Source organism: Rutidosis leptorrhynchoides, chromosome 8 (assembly GCF_046630445.1).
Source record: "Rutidosis leptorrhynchoides isolate AG116_Rl617_1_P2 chromosome 8, CSIRO_AGI_Rlap_v1, whole genome shotgun sequence".
In the NCBI taxonomy this organism is placed as follows: domain Eukaryota; kingdom Viridiplantae; phylum Streptophyta; class Magnoliopsida; order Asterales; family Asteraceae; genus Rutidosis; species Rutidosis leptorrhynchoides.
The window spans coordinates 352,545,001-352,550,952 of NC_092340.1; the positions used below are offsets into that span (position 1 = coordinate 352,545,001).

At 41.8% G+C, this 5,952-nt stretch overlaps 1 long non-coding RNA gene across 1 annotated transcript in view; it reads right to left on the reverse strand.

Moving 5' to 3' along the window:
- LOC139861219 (uncharacterized) overlaps window positions 1-190 on the reverse strand; it is a 955-nt gene extending 765 nt beyond the window's left edge. Inside the window, exon 1 of the long non-coding RNA XR_011763690.1 lies at window positions 1-190. This exon is cut by the window's left edge and continues 385 nt beyond it. This is a non-coding gene — a long non-coding RNA (uncharacterized lncRNA).
- Between the last annotated feature and the right edge of the window lie 5,762 nt (window positions 191-5,952).

Sequence of the window (5,952 nt, forward strand, 5' to 3'; positions counted from 1 at the left end):
GGTTGAAGGAAGAGATAAAATTGAGAATTTTAATTTGAGAAGTGTGCAGGTGTTGAAAGGACCCTCACGTGGTCAACTGGAAAGCATGTGAGGGTTTAAAAAGACAGATTTATCCATCACATGATTTGCACATGATAGGGTTTAACGGTGATTTTTAACGTCCGTCAGAAATAGGGACTAAATTAGCAACATTTACATATCACGAGGATGAAATCCATCAAAAAAAAAGCACAGGGACTAAATCATCATTTTGGTACAAATTACAGGGACCATTTCAGCAATTTTGTCATATATATATATAATGCTAAACGATCACAACACAATATGGTTAACCATAACGCTATGGTGCTACCGGCACGTGGTTCACACCATACGCATTTGAGTCTCACTCTTTTATAGTGCTACCGGCACATGGTTCACACTTTGACGCTACCGGCACGTGGTTCACGCCTCATTTTATAGGGCTACCGGCACGTGGTTCACACTCGATGCTACCGGCACGTGGTTCACATCCTATATCCGTCACATACATGTTATGGCACTACCGGCACATGGTTCATGCCATAACATTCACAAATAAACATGCCATATACATGAACGTATAATTATTCCACTCACCTTATCATCTTTGGTGAACTAGGGAATCAAGCTCGCAACCTTCAATACAACGTACCTATTACATTAAGTACACTTTCAATACACAAACTAGTTGGGCTAGACACCAACATTTAACACTTGAGCATTTAATGACCCAATTGCATTAAATGACTCATTTACACCAAAACCGCCCATTAATGGCCAAGACCCATTATAATTCCCCAAAAGCTAGTGATTATAGTCCAATATCAACAACTAACACCATCTAGGATATTTTCATACCCATCTTGCCCAAACTAGGTCAACATTACCCATTTGACCCATTTTGACACTTAAACTTACAAATTTAGTCAAACTTAACCCATTTACAAATCTTTCGACATTTAACATGTGTATTAGTGCCTAACAATACATTTAACACTTACAAATCTCAAACGACAAGACCAAGGCCTAGGTTATAGCTATTAGGGTTTTCCTTTCATTAATATAACCCAAATTCACCCATTTAACCCCCAAATGGTCATACAAGCCTCAAGTACACAAAACCCTAGCCATAAACTAATTAAAACTCAAAACATAGAGTTAAGACTTACCAATACAATCACAACGTAGCTAGAGACATAGGGAACAACTTTAAAACTCGAACTTGGGTGGGATTTGGTCTTCTTCTTCTTCAAGTGAGCTCTCTCTCACTAAACCCTAACTCTCTCTCTAGGATTTAATTGGTGAAGGTGAAGATGTGATAAATGAGGATTGGGTAAGGTTGAATCAGCTTTAAACTCCCCAAACCGGCCACAAGTTAAAGGACTATTATACCCCCAAAAGATGCCATTTAAAATGGCTAAAAAGTCATTTCAGCGACATTTGTCGCGTTTCGCGACACTTCGTCGCGTTTCGCGACACCAGGACGCGATAAACAGCACTCAAACGCGACAAAGTGGTCAGAAATCACCATCAGAACTTGTCTCGTTTCAAGCATATTTGTCACGGAACGCGACACACCAGAACGCAACAAACTGCACTCAAACTCGACAGATTACCTGATGTACTCCAATTTCACTTTTAAAACATCCCAAAGTCAAACGTGGTCAAAGCATTACATCCAAACTATTAAATAATCATTCTTGGACTTCAAATGATGCCCCGAGTGTCATGTTTAGATAAACGGGGTGTTACAACTCTCCCCCACTTGAATCGGAGCGCGTCCTCACGATCCAAGCCGCATGACAAGACGGAAGATACACCAATACAAATTCTTCGGGTTCCCATGTAAACTCAGAACCTTTACTACGACTCCATTGAACTTTAAAAGTTCTCACCTCTTTATTTCTCAACCTCTTTACCTTTTCATCGAGTATAGTAATCGGCTTCTCAACATACTCTAATTTGTTGTTTAATTCAATCTCGTCTAACGGCACCCATGAAGAATCATCCGCAAGACACTTACGGAGATGGGAAACATGGAATGTATTATGGATCCCCGCAAGCTCTTCGGGTAATTCCAAACGATATGCAACTTCGCCAACACGAGCTAAAATCTTAAACGGACCAATAAACCGAGGAGCTAACTTTTCTCGTTTTCGAAACCGAATAACTCCTTTCCGTGGCGAAACCTTAAGCATCACCATGTCGCCCACTTGGAATTCGATCGGTCGCCTTTGTTTGTCAGCATACGACTTTTGTCTATCTTGAGCCTTTTTCAAATGATCCCGAATCATATCAATCTTGCTATTCGTTTCTAAGACCAAATCGGTACTCCCGATTTCCCTTTGACCCACTTCACCCCAACAAATCGGGGTTCGACACCTTCGCCCATAAAGCATCTCATACGGTGGCATCCCGATACTAGTATGATAACTATTATTGTACGAGAATTCCACCAAAGGTAAATGCTCGTCTCAACTACCACCAAAATCAATAATACACGCCCGTAACATATCCTCCAAAGTTTGGTTCGTACTTTCGGTTTGACCGTCCGTTTGAGGATGATACGCCGTGCTTAATTTCAATTGCGTACCCATATCTTCATGAAACTTTTCCCAAAACCGAGATGTAAAACGAGTATCTCGATCCGAAATAATAGATATAGGAACTCCATGTCGAGAGATTACTTCCTTGATAAACAACTTAGCCAAGGTCTCCGACGATATCGCTTCCTTGATGGGAAGAAACAAATCACTTTTCATCAATCGATCAACTATAACCCAAATCGAATCAAATTGGGTCCTCGCCGTCTTTGGTAACTTTGTGATAAAATCCATGGTAATGTGCTCCCATTTCCACTTCGAGATTTCCAACGGTTGTAACTTACCATACGGCTTTTGGTGTTTGGCTTTAACTTGCAAACACGTAACGCATTGCTCCACATACTTAACAACATCACGTTTCATGCCCGGCCACCAATACTCCTTCCTTAAATCAAGGTACATTTTTGTTGCGCCTGGATGAATGGAATACTTTGACTTATGTGCTTCATCAAGTAGCACTCATCGATAATCCCCCATCTTAGGCACCCACACTCTTCCTTGAAAAGACAACAAACCATGTGAGCCCATAGTAATGAACTCCGATTGCCCCACTATTCGTTCCGCATGCTTGTTGTGAACGTAAGCCTCTATTTGAATCACACCAAGTTTTTCAAGAAAATCGTTAGTAATAATCATACGTAACAATCCCAATCGTAACGCCGGATGGTGACTCTTTCGACTTAACGCATCCGCGACCACATTCGCCTTACCCGGATGATAAAGTATTTCACAATCATAATCTTTTACCACATCCATCCACCTACGTTGGCGATAATTCAAATCTCGTTGATTGAAGAGGTGTTTCAAACTCTTATGATCCGAATAAACCGTACTCTTGACACCATACAAGTAATGGCGCCAGATTTTCAACGCATGCACAACCGCCGCCAACTCAAGATCATGAGTCGGATATCTCGTTTCATGATCCTTTAGTTTTCGAGAGGCGTAAGCGATGACTTTACCTCTTTGAATTAGAACACAACCGAGTCCATTTAATGAAGCATCACAATAGACCGTCATATCCTCCACACCTTCTGGCAACACTAACACCAGAGCTTGACACAACTGCTCTTTTAACAATTGGAAAGCGATCTCTTGCTCATTTTCCCAATTAAATCTAGCGTTCTTCCTCGTCAATTTCGTCAATGGAGAAGCAATCTTAGAAAAGTCTTGGATAAACCGACGATAATAACCGGCCAATCCGAGAAAACTGCGGATTTTCGTAGGCGTAGTCGGTCGTCCCCAACTCTTTACCGTCTCAATCTTCCCCGGATCTACTTGAATACCATCTTGGTTCATAATATGGCCAAGGAATTGAACTTCCCTTAGCCAAAATTCACATTTAGAGAATTTTGCATACATTTTTTCCTTCCGCAACATCTTCAACACACCACGCAAATGATGTTCATGTTCCTTCATACTTTTCGAATAGACAAGTATGTCGTCAATGAACACAATTACCGACTTATCCAACATAGGTTGGCACACTCAGTTCATAAGGTCCATGAATGCCGCCGGTGCATTCGTAAGACCAAAAGGCATAACTACAAACTCAAAATGCCCATAACGCGTTCGAAAAGCCGTTTTCTCAATATCTTCCTCACGGACCCGCATTTGGTGATAGCCGGATCGTAGGTCGATTTTAGAGTCATACGTTACACCTTGGAGTTGGTCAAACAAATCGTCGATCCGAGGCAATGGATAACGATTCTTGATCGTCACTTTATTCAACTCCCGGTAATCGATGCACATTCGCATACTACCATCCTTCTTTTTTACGAATAAAACCGGAGCGCCCCATGGCGAAGCACTCGGTCGAATAAAACCCTTCTCAAGCAACTCTTGGGTTTGATTTAACAACTCTTGCATTTCCGTCGGTGCTAAACGATAAGGAGTTTTAGCAATGGGAGTAGCTCCCGGAACCAACTCAATGCGTCATTCAACTTGTCTTTCCGCCGGAACACCCGGTAACTCGTCCGGAAAAACATCTTCGAATTTACTAACCACCGGAATTTCACGAATGGGTGGTGGCTCATCACGAGTATCAACAACATGGGCAAGAAAAGCCATGCCACCACTAACAAGAAAACGACGTGCTCGTACAAAAGAACATATCGGCACAAGTCTTCTTCGTTTATCGCCGTGAATAATTAACTCTCCCCCACTTGGGGTCTTCACGCGGATAAATTTTTCATGGCATGCAATATCGGCTCTATTTCGATCGAGCCAATCCATACCAACAACGATATCAAAATCGCCCAAAGTCATAGGGATGAGATCAATTTTAAAGCTTTCGGCACCAAAAACAACGTCACAATTCTTACACACATCAACCACTAGCACCGTCTTGCCGTCCGCTATTTTGACTTCTACCGGACGACTTAACTTAGCTAACGGTCTATCAAGTTTAGGCACAAATTTTGGAGACACAAACGACAAATTTGCACCGCTATCAAATAAAATCCTTGCCGGATTAGAGTTAACCATAAAAGTACCTGAGACAACTTTGTTGGATTGCTTAGCTTCATCATTCATCATCAAATAGTTGCGACCCCTAGCCGTGCCCGCCGCTCTCTCCAATTTCTTAACATGATCATTATTCAACTCGGGACATTCCGGCTTCTTGTGCCCTTCCTTACCACAATTATAGCAAGTAAATTTGTTCAGGCCATTGGTACAATCACAAACCATGTGTCCCCTTTGTTTACAATTAAAACACGTGGGCCCGAAACCCCCGGAATCACCCTTCTTCACACTATTTAAGCTTTCGGAGCCTTTCTTGTTCTTTTTATTTGAAAAGTTTGAATGGCTCGAACCTTCAAACTTTCTCTTTGAAAAAGTGAAATCACTCTTCCTCGGAACCTCCGGTTTAAAACCCTGAGCCAACTCGAATAGTTCTTCAAAAGTCTTAGCCATTCCCTGACTAATCTTACCCTTTAACTCATCGTTCAAGGTACGGTAGAAATCTTTCATTAGCTTGTGATCGTCACCTACATATTCCGGGCAAAAACGAGTCTTTGCCAAAAAGGTAGACTTGAGAGTAACCAAGTTCATTGAACCTTATTGCAAATGATGCAACTCGTCCCGAATTCTATCAAGGTCGGAAGAAGTTCGGTATTCTTGGAAAAATTCCTTCTTAAACTCCTCCCATGTCAAGCTCATACATTGCTCTTCACCATATAAATTGATTTTATCGTCCCACCACAACTTGCCTTCTTCACGTAACATGCTAGACCCATACCTCGTCTTCTTCTCGGGAGGACATTCCGCGGTACGGAAAGCTCCCTCGATATCGAAAATCCAATAAGTGCTTTTCAATGGATCCCTC